Raw genomic sequence first — 17,746 nt, 5'->3', positions numbered from 1 at the left:
AGAGATCACGAGATCCGCCCCTAACGGATAATGTGAAGTATATGCAATTACAGCATGCTGATATGTTAGGTATTATACAAAATGTGTTAACAAATATGAATTTGATAGTAAACTAGATAAACTTTCACTAGTTAAACTCCTTAAACAGCTTAAATCTGATGCAGGAGGTCAGGCAAAAAAGCAGCACCAACTAGGCATACCTCAAGCACACAGGTGGATTGAGGAAGCAAATTGTAGAAAAACAGAAGCTTAGAAATTCAAAAACATTTTTAGACAACAGAGTGAAAGGTCTGACAGACAGAATCTCTGAGAAATGGAAACTTAGAGCAGACTGGACTTGCATTAATTAATGCATACAACAGGAAAATGAGACAATAGATGGATATTATGCTAGATTATTAGAATGCTTTAAACAACAATTAAAAAAATGCATTTTTAAAAGGTTGCATTGCCCCTATCAGTAGCTTTATTACAAAGCATATGATAGATCACCGAACAAGCAGGCTGCAAGCCTTACTTGAGTATGCTAGACATGCTGAAAGACACTTTAATAGTAAAAAGAAAAAAAGAGGCACAAGTCTTCACTGCTGAAGACGGAGCTGAAGTATTTGTATTACAGTCAGGTAAAAAGGGCATCTAGCTAGGGACTGTAAACAAAATAAGAAAGCAATGACAGAAGATAAGGGAGATGAGGACTGACTATATGATAGTTGATAGTGATAACAATCAAAAATCATCAGGAAAGGTTAATAAACAAAAAGAAAATGTAAATGTAGTAGAGGGAATAGAGGAAGTACAAACAGATGTAGAGGATGAAAATGGAAATGAAATTTTAGATTTAGCATTGTTGAGCCTGGAGCTCTACCTAGCAGATACAAAACCAGAAGTGACACTTCTGGTGGAGGGAAGGGAAGTCAAATTCCTGTGTGACTCAGGAGCGTCACGGACTTTGATACACCCCTCCAAGTTACCAAAACATTCTGAATCACCTGATTATATATTAGTAACAGCAGCAAATGGACAACTATACAGGGAACCACTCTCCCATAATATAGCAATAACTGACCCTGTTTCAGGTATGACTCAGAAAAATAAAATTGTAGTTTCTGCAAAATGTCCAGTAAACTTACTGGGAAGAGACCTTATGCAGATATTTGGCATAGCAGTAGTTCCTACCATGCAGGGTATGGAGGCACAAAGACAAATGGATGCTTTTTTGTGGTGTGATCGGAGGGTGAAGCCTATTATTGGTACAGCCAGGACCTAGTTACTGGTCCAGGGGCAGTAACCAAAGAACTGATGAATGTAGCCATCAGTAAGGTACCCTCCCTTGACACTGATCAGCAGCATTTGCTACATTGTACTCTATACTACTGTAAGCACACCGGGACCTGATAAGGAATATGAGCAAGAATTGTTCAAAAAATCCTAACAGATTAATATTACGAACTTTATATTGGGATACTGAGGGAAACAGTGTAGTAAGCTGTTCATTACCTCAGGAATTCATGAAATTGTATAAGTCCAATAGACTGCCACATGTCAGCTTGACAAAAAACAAAAGTGTTAAATGGGCAGACTTAGAAAAAAAGGTAACAAGATGGGAAAACAGACTGATTTAGAACTGTCAGGACAAGGGATACAAAAACAAAAACTGAATTGGTTGACACAGACACATACAGCTGTACACTTGCAATCTAGTGAGGACAGCTGATTAGCATTTTTATTAAAAGAAAAAGAAAAGGCCTTGTGTAAAATTCCAACAACTCTGTGGTCAACAGGCAAGTTAGATGTAGGGCTTATTCAAACAGCAGGACCAGTTACAATTACCCCAAAGTCAGCTTTTAGACCACAGAAAAGACAATACCTTTTGAGAAAGGATGCAGAAGTAGGAATTAAGCCTATAATAGCAGCATTACTCAAAAAAGGAGTACTGGTAGGATCTCCTGATTCACCATGTGATACACCCCTATTTCCTGTTAAAGAAGCAAACGGGGAATGGCGGATGGTACAAGATTTACAAACTGTAAATAATGCAGTAATACCTAGAGCACCTACGGTGCCAGACCCACATACTTTGTTGAATGGTTTACACCCACAACAGAAGTATTTCTCTGTGGTAGATATTAGCAATGCTTTCTTTTCAATACCTATACATCCTGATAGTCAATATTGGTTTGCATTTACATTTCAGGGTAAAAGGTATACATATACTCGACTACCACAGGGATATTGTAAGAGCCCAACAATATTTGCACAAGAAATGGCTAGCAACCTGGCAGGATTTACCCCACCGGGAGGTAGTCAAATTCTACTTTGTGTAGATGACATCTTGCTAGCAGCCCCCACCCAGCAGCAGTGCAGGGCGGATACAGTAGCATTATTAAAATTTTTAGCAATACAAGGACACAAAGTAAACAAAAGTAAGTTACAACTTTGGAGAAAACAAGTTAGATACTTGGGATATGTAATATCCAATGAAGGTAGAATACTAGATGAAGGGAAAAAAAAAAAAAACAGCAATTTTGCAAGCACCCAAACCAACAACTAAGAAAGAAATAATGTCGTTCTTAGGTACAACTAATTTTTGTTGGAGCTGGGTACCAAATTATGCTTTGGAATCTGCTCCACTGACTGATTTGATATATAAGACACCAATGGCAGTACAAGATATTTTACAATGGACAACAAAAGCAGAAATGGCTTTCTGTAGGTTGAAGCAGTTAATAGCTTCTTCATTAGTTTTAGGACTTCCAAATTATCACAAACGGTTCTTTCAGGCAGTAGATTGTAAGCAAGGGTACATGACATCAGTATTAAAGCAACAGCATGGGGATAAGCAATGCCCCATAGCTTACTATTCATCACAGTTAGACCCAGTGGTGCAATCTTTGCCTCACGGTGTACAAGCAGTAGTTGCAGCAGCAATGGCAGTGCAGGCTTCAGCCTCAGTGGTGTTATTCCACCCTCTCACATTGAGAATGCCTCATGCAGTTGCAATAATTCTGCTACAGAAAAAGTTGCATACCTTTCTCCTGCTAGACATCTTTCATGTATGACCATACTGCTGAGTCAACCTCATATGAACAGTTAGCTTTACCTAGACAAGATCTTACAGATATGCCCTTGGATGATGCTGAGGTGACATATTACATGGATGGCTCATGCAGAAGGGGTCCTACAGGGAAGAATCTGGTGGGGTATGCAGTAGTTACAGACACTGAAATTTTAGAAGCAGAAACTTTGCCACACAACTTGTATGCTCAAGCAGCAGAACTGGTAGCTTTGACAAGAGCATGTACTTTAGCAGAAGGCAAGAAAGTGAACATATATACTGATAGTCAGTATGCTTTTTTTACAGTACAGATATTTGCACAACAATGAAAAAAATAGAGGAATGATTACATCCAGTGGAAAACCTATTAATCATGCGCAATTTATTTTTGAGCTATTAGAATCTATTCAGTTACCTACCAAAGTAGCTATTTGTAAATGTGTAGCTCATACAAAACAGGATAAGATTTCAAAAGGTAATGCACGAGCTGATGCAGCTGCAAAGCAAGCAGCCTCAGACTCAGAAACTTTATTTTTGAATGAGGAATTACAACCCTCTGAGATTTTAGATTTAGACATGTTAAAAACAATGCAGATGCTTACTACAAAAGCAGAAAAACAAAAATGGGTAAAACGAGGTGCAATTCTTGAAAATGGACTGTACATTTCCAAAGAGAAAAAAAAAATATTGCTGTCTAATTTATTTAGATATGCAGCTTTGTTGAGCCATGGGCAGAGCCATGTCTCAACAGGGGGGATGGTACAGTTAGTAAATCGAATATACCAAACATATGGATACATAAATTATACAAAAAAAGTTTTGTGCAGCTTGTCATATCTGTAACAAGCACCATGCACAAGGAGCATTTAAAAACAAGCAAGGAAGTTTTCCTATACCACCATACCCATTCCACACTATTTGTATGGATTTCATAGAACTAAATAAATGTAAAGGGTTTGACTGCCTCTAAAATGTTTTTTGGGAGAGCATATTATGTGCCTCAGTGGAAGGCTCTCATGCCTGCAGAGCAGGAGGCTGACAGTTCATTAGCTAATTATATAAAGAAACTGTTGATGAATAAATCTGTTTTGCAGTTTAACTCTTTTTCAGATAAAAGAACTTTCAACTTGATAAGAACTTTGTGACTGATACACAAGGGCAAAATGGCCAAGAGTAAAGCAAACAGAAAAGCAGAGCAACCCCAGAACTATTGCATAATTATTTTGTTAGCTGTGCATTTGTTGACTATAAGTGTGACAATTTTTCTCTTATTGTGTTTTTTTCCTGCACTCAACCACACAAGTGAAAGTGAAAAGATGTGATGAACTGTCTATAGACTGGCATCCAAATTCTAACACATACTTGGCCATGAAACGTGTGTATGCAGAGACTATGAACATTTCAAATTGCTGGGTTTGTACAGATATACCAACAGCATATGGAAGACTGTTAATGTCCGCTGTCCCTCTGGGGATAAATGAGACTTGGGAAAATTTGTTTTTGATACAGGAACTGTGAGATCACAGGACAAAATAGCTTTATTTTTACCTGTCACACAAAAAGGAGTTGTATGTTTCTACAAAAGTGATACCCTCCAGGTGAGCTGGAGCAATTGTAATATAACAATGTCTTATAAATGTTACATTAAAGTCAGAAGTGGGGGTACTGTTTGTAATACTAACTATGATTCATATCTGAGTTCAATGAAAACTACATTAAATGCAGTATGTGACAATCCAGTCTTAACTAAACAATTGTCTATTAAAGATAGGAAAATGTTTCATGCAGGGATAACACATATTAGTACCAAAGTAATGATTTTATTTGTGGGAAAAAGGCATATGAATGGTTACCTGAGAATTGGTCCGGCAGTTGTTTTTTGGGTTATCTGGTTCCAGCAATAAGACATACCGCAGAATTACCTTTGGGTAACAGCTCGAAAATCTGAAGGTCCAGTTAAGAAACCTGTGAGTCCAGTTGGGAAGATCGAAGCTGGTTGGAAAGACCATAATTCAGTAAAAGACAAAAGTAAATTGACTCATATGGACTTGGGCAACAGTGTTATATCCTGGGCAGGAATACTACCAGCCTATGGAGCAGTCAAATCGATCTGGGAGCTGAGGAAGCTGTCAAGACTTCTCGAAGTAATGAGTAATGCAACTTTTTCCGCCCTAGAATTGGTGACTGATGAACTGAATGCAATGAGAACTGTTGTGCTACAAAATCGAATGGCTCTTTACTTCACCCTAGCGGCAAGAGGTGGTACACGAAGAAGAATGCTGTGCTTTTATCCCTGAGAATCTTCACGAGACAAATAGTCACCTAGGGGTAATTCAGCAAGTATCAGCAATGACTAAACCAGGCCCAAACCCACTGACGGACTTTTTCCAGAATCTGTTTGGGGGGTGGGGTTCCATCCTATTGAACATTTTAATTGCTATTTGTGTGGGTATACTCCTAATAGGAGCATGTGTTTACTGTGGAATTCCCTGCATGAAAAGATTAATCAAAGATTTTGTTGATATATCTGTTACTGAAACTTTTTACCAAGATGTTGAAATTGAAAGATTGATTTCAGATGATGCTTTTTCTAAAGTATAGATTAAATGACTTGCCTAGTTAAAAGTCCTTAAAAGGAGAAGGCTAGGGAACAAAATGATATTGTTTATGTTTCTGAATAGAATGTAAAAGCATTAAAAGGAGGGAGAATGTTAGAAAAATATGTACTTAAACATATATGTAGTGCTAGTTTAGAAACAGTATAATATGTAATGCATTTAATTCTATTTTACAATATGGCAGTAGAAATGATCTTGCATGTAATTGCTTGAAGCTTAGCTGCAGTGTGATTGAACTCTGACCCTGGCAGTAACCAGCTCAGCAGGCTTATGTCTTTCAGCATTAATTAGCTGCTGGGTTAGTAAAAAAGAAATGTATGTACATGTATATCTCTCTTCCTTCCACTGAGAAGGATGGCCTTGTGAGCTTTATCAGAGATAAAGTACAGCTGCTTACCAGAGAGACAAAGGAACGTATTAAGAAATGAACTGACTATTGTATTCGAGCAGGCCTGGAAACCTTGGAAGACAGGAAGACCTTGTAACTGACCAGGTGCCTCGCAAGGCTGTGTTATTCTCATGAGAATTTTTAAAAAGCATTACCTCAGCACCTTCTTATGAATAGAATATTGTGGACTATAGTGATGTAAATGCCCTGTGACTGACCACGTCAGTAAGGTGGGCAAAAGCTGTTTGTAAACACTATATAAACAAAGTTACTTCCTGTATAGAGTCAGTCAAAACTCTATATTTGTATTGTATAGTTTTTTTATCTCCTGGTGTACACTAGTAAAACGTTTTGAACTTGAGCTTCCTGTGTTATTGACTGTCATTTTGAAAAGCCTAATGATTTTTACAGTCTGATTTAACAATTTATTTGACAGGATTCATTAACAGTGCGTACACATCATGCCAGTGCATACACATCATGTTGGGATTCATTAACAGTGCGTGCACATCATGCTGGGCTTCATTACCAGTGCATACACATCATGCTGGGATTCATTAACAGTGCGTACACATCATGCTGGGATTCATTAACAGTGCGTACACATCATGCTGGGATTCATTAACAGTGCGTATACATCATGCTGGGATTCATTAACAGTGCGTACACATCATGCTGGGATTCATTAACAGTGCATACATATCATGCTGGGATTCATTAACAGTGCGTACACATAATGCTGGGATTCATGATTTTGTATGACAGATGGATTTTGTGTGTATTCCCTCCTATATCAAATGTAATTGCTGAGATTATCCCAGGGATTCATTAACAATGCGCATACATCATGCTGGGATTCATTAACAGTGCGTACACATCATGCTGGGATTCATTAACAGTGCGTACACATCATGCTGGGAATCATTAAAAGTGTGTACACATCATGCTGGGATTCATTAACAGTGCGTACAGATCATGCCGGAGCTGATACGATTATTCATGTGAGTACCACGAGCAGCACTGCTAATCAAATATGCAATTATACAACACACACAGCACAATAAGCAGCCTCACTTTGAGCCTATACTATAGGCATTTGGCCACACTGAGGTAAGGAGGTACATGGCCGGAGTGCAAAATGTAAACAAAGAGTGTGCACTACAAACCAGATATTCAGAAGTGAGTGTGCAAGCACTTCACAACATCACATACGTAAATCAGGCATATATGAGCAAGAGAAAGCCTTGCATCAAATGGATAATAATGGTTGTTACTGTTGTATATTGCATTGATGGAAATCATGGACATAGGTTCATAGATTAGTACTAAGCTAACTGCCCTTGTGAGTTATTTTAAGCCTAGCCAATTATCCCTTGTGAGACTCAAACCCTGCACCTTGTACTTGCAAGGCAAACACCTTAACCATTAGGCCACCTTCCCAACCTCCCAACATGTTGAACATTACTGGCATTGTCATTCTCATAAACAAACCATCATCAAATATTTAGGAGGAAAATAGGAAAGTAAGTGTGACAAGAAAATATGGGCACATAAGAGTCTTTCAATTCCACATGGGCACATCTCTCAAACTCCCAATGCAGGAGTACAGGACAAACACACATACACCTGTAGAAAAATGCAGAAACTTAGGGTAAACATGTACATAGTGCTCTGCAAATGTAGAGACAATAACAGTTGTGGCTGTAGCAGCATGCATGTTGTAAAGGTTAGGAAGTGAAACACAGAGAAGGCCATTAATGAATGACTGCAATACTCAGTGATATGACACAGAAATACAAATGTCAGATGGAACAGCAAATAACATTATGTTGCAGAAACTGGAACATCTGTGGAAATCATATGAGGTGGGATATATGTGTACAGCATAGGTGGGACATCTCATTTAACCTGTACTGTGATAGACCTCTTGCCAGAAAGCACTCATATGGAGAAAGTTCATCAGCAAATATGTCTATGAATGAATATTGCTGTGGTTAAAAGTAAGCACCAGAACTCTCATGAAAGGGTTATATCCTAGGAGAATTAATCCCAACATATCTGTGCATCACTGTCTAACAGCAATTATTTCATATGCTGCTCCGATGTATATCAGATTGGAATGGAAAGCCCTGTCTACTTGTGACAACCTCATGAGATATGTATTAGTGAATGCTGCCACAAAAAGTTGGTACAACACTAGTGGGAATCTACACATCTGAAGGGTGTCTTACAACGGTATTGGAAAATGATTTGCAGATGAGCATTGTCCAACACCCAGCAGTTATTAGATTATAGCAATAAAAATACCTCACAGACATTTGCGACTTTACACCAGGGTTACAGTGAAATATGGAAGTTGTGAAAGTTTAGAAGACGCATTTATTGATGGGTCTAGAATAGTTATTGTCATTTGCATGTCATCTGTAAACTCAATTGTGCAACAGTCAGCTGAACCATACAAACAAAGCCAGCAGTTGTTTCCCTGCAGGACATGAAATGACAATTGCTATTCCCCGCCATCGATTGCTGATGCTGCTTTGTGCTAACAGTCATGCAAAGGAAGATGCAAAACATATGCTGTTAAACTGGGCATGCCTACAAGGAAGTACACACACACACACACACACACACACACACACACACACACACACACACACACACACACACACACACACGCACATGTATACACATATATATATATATATATATATATATATATATATATATATATATAGAGAGAGAGAGAGAGAGAGATACATGTGTGTGTAACATTACATTTGTTGAGTAAGCCATTCCAGCATGTCAGAAATGTGCCTTTTTTTATTACACATTTATACAAGGTCGACATTGTTAGCTGTGAAGACATATCTATGTACTTTACAGTCTGTAGACATTTGCTTTTGATGCCGCAGAAGAAATCACAATACATTGCCAGAAGGCACACAGTTGATGTGATACCATCAGCATTGTGTTGGAATTCATACAACCTCCTGAATAGGGAGCACAACACTTGATGGATCAAAACCTGCTCCCTGTGCAAATATAAACCATAAGTTGAACTGCACAACAATCGTGTTTGTGAAGTCTGCTAGTCATGTTTGTTACCATTTTCCTTTTCTGTGACAATCACACTGGGTACACATTGCTAGATTCAAACCCCTGCCTACCTAACTCAACAGTCTGTGCAGTAACTGATGATGCCACAGAAGAACTAATACAATGTTGTTGTGTCTTTCGGCTTTTCCTAGTGAGTCGCCACATGGGGAACCGTCCGGTCTATGATTGGTAGTTGATTTTTTTTACCGAAGAGTACAGCCCTGACGCACAACCAAACACAAGGCGCCCATTCGATACGCATGTCTCCAGAAGCACGATTGTTGTGTCTTTCGCTTTTCCCGAGTCTAGTAGTCGCCACAGCGCGGCTAATGCCGCTAATGATTGGTAGTTGATTTACATGCCGAGACGCCAGCCCCTTCTAGCAACTCAGTATCGCCATTCATATGTCAGCTGATGCAGAGCTATCCTAGCTGAGAATTGAACCGGACAGCGTCTTACTGTGAGGCGACAATGCTACTGTAGCACCACCACCGTACTGGCCAGAAATCACACATTACAGATGATATCTTAAGCAGTGTGTTAGAATGCACATCGGCTTCTTGAAAAGGGAGAATAACACTTGGAGGTTCAAAAACTTTCACCTAAGCAGAATGGTACATATTACATCTCTTGAGCCAAATGATCCTGCCTGTTATTATCTGCTTACCCATTCATGCCAGATACCTATTGCCAGTTTCAAACACCTGCCAACCTTACTGTACATTCTCCACACCTGTGTAATAACTGCTGATCCCATAGAAGAAGTCATAACATAGTTGTCAGGAAGCATGCATCTGAATAGATGTCCCAAGTAGCAGGTCAGAGTGCATATGGGCTCCATTAAAAGGGAGCACAAGATTTAGGCGATAAAAATCTTCCACTTGTATAAATGTTACCGTAATATTAACCTGTTAATATTGTCACACAAGCTCATACCACTTACACAGAGCCAGTTTTAAACACCTACTTAAGTCCACATTATCTAGACCTGTACATTAACAACTGATATGATAGAAAAAATCAAAACACAGCTGTCAGAGCTCAAACACTTAAAGGGATAACTTGAGAAGAGTGTTGCAATGCATATGGCTTGCCTAAAGGGGGCTTTGAGGGAGCCATACCCTGCAGCTATGTAAATATTGTAAGTATATTGAATTACCCACATCACATCTTTCGAGTAAGCCAGTCATCATTTTTACTATTGTCTTACATATTCACACTAGTTGCTCTGAGCTGGATTTGAGAACCTGCCTATCAAATCTACATTCTCTAGAGTTGTGCATTAACCAGTGATACCACAGAAGAAGTCATATCACAGTTGTCAGAAATCAAACATTTGAAGGGACAACTTATGTTTAGTGTCACATTGCATATGGCTTCCCTCAAAGGGACTTGAAGGGATTTAACCCATGTGAACATTACCAGTATATTGAATTACACACATTACATCTGTTGAGTAAGCCAGTCACATCTGCTACTATTATCTTACACTCTCATACTACTCAGACAGTGTTGAACACCTACCTATCTAAGTTCAGATTCTCTAGAGTTATTCATTAACTGCTGATGCCATGGAAGAATGTGTATTACATGTGTCTGAAAGCACATATTTGAAGGGATGAGAATACATGTATGGATAAATAGGCAATATTGTTTGTCAAACAGACACTGCAAATGTGTTGATCAGAATTCACTACATACTGTATTAACAACTCAAACATCCCATTTTGAGTACATTACACCACTGAGCATTTTATATTTGTAATAGTAACTGCATACTCATACTATTATCAGGATTGCATTTTGTCATGTTTCATTTATGGAAAGTGTCATTCAACGTGTGATTGCAAAGGCTTATGTTCGTGTCTGTCAAGTGATACGTGTGACTTCACATTATGTATCATGTTAGGGAATGATATGTATGTGTGTAACAAACAGAGATATTACTGACAGTGACATATGTCACACAGTGGGCTGTCACTGATGAAGTCATGCCTGTTAATGTTCAGATCATTGGCATTAATAATTATTGCAGGTAAGTCTTGTGTGTATGTATGCATCTGTGATGTGTATACAATATTCAAGGTAATTACAAGGCATAAGAGATACATACTGCTATAATTAATACCAGTCTGCATATCTGTTTCTGCTTGTACTAATTCGGAGGAACACACTGGGAAGGAAAATATGAAAGACTCCCTACCTCATTTACATACAGCAGTACACCAGCTATATTACAATACAGTACACTGACTACATTACAATGGACTCATATCAGGAGTAGAATAAGCCAATGAAGCAAATACAGTTCTCTGAGAGGCCAGTTACATTAGTTTTATCTGTCAGAATCAAATACCAAAGCAGACTGCTGTCAAGCTGCATTGTGTAACCGTGGCACAGTATTAGCAAATGCCTAATTAAATTTTGAATATTTCTTATAAGATAACAACTAGCTGTAAGCAGTGCTGCTTGATGTCAAGCATTGCTCCAATTCTGAGTACAGAAATAAAGATTTCTGTTTCTGGGCTATTTGTGGCCATGTGTGTGGTGTGTGAAACTATTTTCTGAACAGATTAAAGGTGTGAAATGGGATTGCTAGGACAGTGGTTAAAATGTGGAGCAAGCAGAGGGTAGGAAACTGAGGAACCATTAAAAAATGTGCAGGACGCTGGTGGGATACGACCAAATCAATCACTTCTCCAGAAGCTGACATTATATATGTACAAAGAATTTTCAAAAGTTCTACACACTGCTGGATTCAAACAAACATTCAGTAGACCTGTGAAGTAACTGCTGACAACACAGAATAAGTCTTATTTCAGTTATCTGAAATAATATAGTTGAAGGGAAAATAATACATATGGAAGAAAGGAAAATGTGCTTTGTGAAAGACACAGGCAATGTGTGGATCACATTTCACAAAATACTGTAGTGACAATTCAAAAAATCCATCATGAGTACATTCAACCCTCAAGCATGTCATCCATATAATAATGACTGCCTCTTCATGATGATATCAGTGTTGCTTTCTGTTGAGCAGCAGGGTTAAGACCTGTTAACTACTACGCAAAACTCCTTTTCTTCTGTAGAAAGATGGCTCAATGACAATCAGCTCCTTTTTCCTGCCTAACTCCCTTTCCCACTGTAAATCTACCTTTTCAATCCCTTCTCTTAACAACACCATTATAAAAGTTAAACCACAAACTAAACTCCTCGGCACCATTATTGATGACCAACTAAAATTTGACCTACATGTCCAACAAAGCATCAAAACACCCACCAAAAATTAGGTCTATGTTACAGAAATAAAAAATACCTTAGTGCAGAATCCAAAAGTGCCCTGCTCAAACTTTCTTACTACCCACCCTACTGTATGCCTTCCCTATCCTGACTAACCTACAACCTTCCCTTATTCACAAACTCGAAGCAAAATACAATAAAGTCACTAGATTTGCTGTAAATCATCCCTACTCCTCCCACCACTGCCTGGCCATATAGAAATTTCATTGGCTTGAACTCCCAATCAACTTCCTCTCACTCATCTTAAAACTGCTCACTCGCTCAATAACCCAACTACCTGCCCATCACTTTCTAAACTTCTGTCCTATTACACCCCAATCGTCCTCTTCGTAGTTCCAACCAACTCTTACTACTGACTGACATATAAACCCTTTAAAAATATAAGCAAAAACCTTTATAAATACTCTATCTGTCATAGCTGGAACAAACTCCCATTATATATCAGAAGTATAACTCATGCCAACAACTTTAAAAAGACACTAAAAGATCATCTGCTTAACTCCAAGATCTGTCACTGCAATCACCCCACTTAGCCTCCTGTATGCCTCTGTCTAGTCACATTTTACAACCTCTACTTAGGAAGTGTCTTGGCATTACTTCTAATTCTTGTAAATATTAGAACATGCTAGCTTTTCAGCACTGTGACTAAACTGTATGTTTGTATTTTAGTACTCACACGTTCTTATGTGACAACTATAGTTTGTTCTGTATACTGGCATTTCAGTTTGTACTCTATGTTATCTTATGTGTAATGTTTCTTTTTACTTTTTATTGCTTTAAAAGTTATTGGAGCTTTTTCCTCGGGTCTCCACTGAAAATGCTTTTTTATAACTCAGCTGGACCAACCCAGTTAACAAATGTGAACTAAACAAATCAATAAAATAAGCATGGCAGTGCAATGAGCACCATATGAATGCAGCCAAATGCAAAACTCGATCAGATTTTTCCATAGGAAGTGAAGAAGCAGCTGCTATTATGTAGGTTTGGGCTGTGATGCTGCTTGATGCCAAGGGCTGCACACCTTTTAAGTAACAAAATAGAGCTTTTTTATGGGCCATTTCAAGCCATGTATGTTGTGTGAACTTATTTTTTGAACAGATTGAAGGTGTAAAATGGCTTGATAGGACAGCGGTGAAAATAGGGAATAAGCCTCTTCTTCCCAAGCTACCACTGCATTTGTACAAACAATATATATTATAATCACATCATAAAAGATTTGTTGCAACTTGATAATGTTGTTTGGCCAACTGGACCAAATCAAGTGTACAATACACACACCTATGCAAAGCAGGGAGTTATGTATGGAGAGTACTTTGTTTTTGGGAGAGATGCCCTTTCAAATTTTTTTTTAAAGAAAGATGAATGTTGGGGATGGTATTTAGGAATAAGAGGGGTAGGTATGTATTTTAGGTTTTGCAGCAGGTGCAGGCATACAGGGCATACAAGACAGACAAGGATGGTGATTGACACAAAATAATAGGGGACACCATGATTGTGGTTATGTATGGGAATTTGGAGACACATCCCTATCCATTATGAATGCAGTCTCAGAAATGTCGCCACTTTCTCCTGTTGCAGACACCTGAGGCAGTGCCAGATGGGGCAGCAATTTGTCAGTTGGTTACAGGATTCTTTCAATACAGCTGATGCGAGAACTGCCATCCCTCTCCAAGATCCCCTACACCAGCCCTGTTAGCTTTCTAGGGTGACAAACTCACCACTTCTACTGCATCTACTCCTATTGGGTACTACTGCACCAGCCCGCAGGACACAGGTGGGCAACAGAGCAGAGCTACCAGACATAGGTAGTACTGGTAGTGCAGGTGTTGTGGTAGTAACACAGACAGCTTGTGAACCAGAACAGCCAGGTATCTGCTGCCAGTGGTGACACAGCCGCAGCCACCTGTGGAGATATGGCCTGTCTTGCTCCCCTTGCTGGTGATTGAAATGAAGCAGGAATAAATGTTGCAATATAAAAAAAAAACAGAGAGAAAGAGGGTAGGGGAGAGACAAAAAGGAAAAAAAAAACAGAGATCTTCTGTAATGTTAATGGGACGTAGTTAGTACATATTCTTCATACATTTAACAATCGTTATATTCGGATATGAATGTGTGAGTCTATAAATTGCAGTTACACTAAAGCTAACTTATTCCTGGCTTTCTTAATTGTGAAATTCTACAAGAAAATGTAACTACTTCAAGTCTGGCTTATGGAGAACAGTTCATTAAATTGTTATTGGGACTGAATACTTGGCTATTCTACATTATGATTACAGCTACTAAGTATTTGAAATAAATAGTAGAGTAGAGTATAGTTTCTACTGGTCTGGAACTGAATCCACAGACATCTGTCTTTATGTGAGCACTGACTACTGCAAAGTTGTATGAGCTAATTGTGTAGGTCTGTACAATTTGCCGTAGAGTATGCATATTCTTGTACTTGTCTGGCAACCCATTTTAGACTGATGTCCAGCTATTTGATAACCTACTGGTAAATCTAGTGCTATTATGACATGGAAAATAGTCATACCTGAACCCATATCTTTCAGTTCCTCTATAAGACATCACAGTCTCTCCTGATGTGACTCATAGTTTCATTCAATCTCTGCAGAAGCTACACATAAAAAAGAAATAAAAGTAATACAGACTTGTTTGTGTTGCCATGTCAGGGTACTGTTTTACATAGTTATGGTACTTACACATCTGAGGCAGGTTGTTGGCTAAGGAAGTCCTGTTTTTAATTTTTTAAATCACTGTAACAATGACAGTACTGTTCACCCATGTGTGGAATGCCAGCAGCATGGGTGACTACTAAGCTATTTTAAGCATTAGCAGCCTTGTAAGATCACCCTGTAGAAGCCTTTTGCTGTAATATTTTTGTTTTTGGCTTCCCACCACCACTATGTGGCCCAACACCCTATTACCTGTCCATGCTGAGTCTACCAGCTGCTTACCCCCTCTCCTGATCCAGTGTTGTTGGGGCTAGTCACAAAGCAAGGCATCTAGGGGATTGGCACATCTGTGCACCCATCGGGAGGGTTCATTTATGATCTCCCTATTACCTCCCTCCATTTGCAGATCTAATGGTATGCCCGTGAGTGGACATGCAATGGAGATGTGCAGTGTATCACCCTGCCTCCACAGCAGCTCAGCCATGTCACCACCCTGTACCCACTTTAGGCACACTGACTAATGTGCCATCCCCAGCCTCTACCAAAGATCAACACAGTAGGCATCCAGCCTCAGGGCTAATAACCTAGTAACTTTCTATGATGCTATGATCCATAGGGCCAGCTATTCACCCCAGGATGGTAACACCCATCCCTCCCTGCCACTCTGCAGTCATTCAAAACACTAATCAAACCCAGGTCACCTGGATCATAGTCAGGGCTTTATCACTCTATGCCACCAGAGTGGCTCATGCTGTAATACTTGACAAAAAATGCTACAAAAATCTTATACTTTTGGCACCATCTCTGTTCTCTAAAAGGAGTGCTAACCTCATCATCACCTGCCATGTCTTCCCTCTAGAGATATCAGAATAAATGGCAAGAAAATGGCATCCAATTCCGATCTCACATGTACCAGCCTGTGTGCAAAGACGGACACCCTGGAGATCTGCATTTACACAACAGTTGGCACAGAAATACAATAGAATTAATTATAGTTATTATTTCTTCAATGTGTTCTTCAGGTGAGAGACATAGCAGTAACAATTATTGTGTTCTGATCACTATCTATCTATCTATCTATCTATCTATCTATCTATCTATCTATCTATCTATCTATCTATCTGTCTAGCTATCTATATATACAGATGCTCCACAGTGACTCCAGTTCATGCTGGTTACAGTTGGTATCTTGGTTACATTTCAAAAGATATGGCCCCAGCTCTGAGCATGCACCCAGGAATGGTTTATAGCTTTCATAACATTAACAGTGTGACACACAACTATAAAATCTCCTGCATGATATTGTTGTTCCTCTGTTGTCCTTATATACATTTTGTTCCAGTATTACAAGGTGCATTGGTGTCACAAATTGAACCCATGACAAAATGGAACATGAAATTCTGTACACTGTATATTAACTATTAATGCTACAGTAGAAATTACATTAAAATATGTAATGTGAGGACTGTAAATACGTATTTAACTAGAAATATACCTACTTCTGACTACCCTGTAACTGTTGCAGTATATGTTTTTTTCCTTTAGTGGAATAGTACTTATACTCACAGATGATATTACTTGGAATAGTTTCTTATTGCATTAATTGTTTCAATATGTTCAGTGCTAACTGAGCTCTGCCAAAGCCAAGGTTATTTGTGTGGTCGATTGTAAAGTCTTAGTGTATGTGTAGTTATTTTTCATTTTTTGCCACAGGATGAGAAGTGCCATTTAGTCTTTTATGAACAGTGACAGTTGTCCATAGGTTCATAGGGTCATAGATGTGTACAAGGTTCATGTTGACAAGTCCTATTTAAGCTTAGCCATGCCTCCTAAATCTCTGATAAGTTCAGATACTCTTGATAAGTGTAAGCAAGCACTTGAGAAATGAAACATTTATAAGCAGGTGCCTGGAAGATGAACCATTTACAGGTTGTCTGTGTCCATTAGAGAGATAGGTGGCAAACCAGGGATGAATTTCCTGTTCCCTATTCAATTGTCCAAGTTAGACTTGAATTGGGTTGAGGGGGAACTCTGTTTCACATGGATGGTCTTGCATGAGATGCGCTGTGCTGTTGTTTTAACTGATAGGATTATTGTTTAATGGGAGAGCAAATATTGGGAAAAGGTCCATATACAGAATATAGAGAAGAAGAAGTTCTGACCAGCATAATCCAGGACAAGTTACACTTGGGATTATTACACAGGTATGCCACTGAAGCAGTGCTCACACATATTATTACACAGGTATGCCACTGAAGCAGTGCTCACACATATTATTATATAGGTATGTCACTGAAGCAGTGCTCACACATATTATTACACAGGTATGCCACTAAAGCAGTGCTCACACATATTATTACACAGGCGTACCACTAAAGCAGTGCTCACACATATTATTATATAGGTATGTCACTGAAGCAGTGCTCACACATATTATTATACAGGTATGCCACTAAAGCAGTGTTCACACATATTATTACACAGGTGTGCCACTAAAGCAGTGCTCACACATATTATTACAGAGGTATGTCACTGAAGCAGTGCTCACACATATTATTACACAGGCATGCCACTAAAGCAGTGCTCACATATATTATTACACAGGTATGCCACTAAA

The sequence above is a fragment of the Protopterus annectens genome, chromosome 5.part1 (assembly GCF_019279795.1).
Source record: "Protopterus annectens isolate FY-2018-M chromosome 5.part1, PAN1.0, whole genome shotgun sequence".
Lineage (NCBI taxonomy): Eukaryota > Metazoa > Chordata > Ceratodontiformes > Protopteridae > Protopterus > Protopterus annectens.
The sequence above is the reverse complement of the archived record's forward strand: the minus strand, read 5'-3'. Positions refer to the sequence as shown.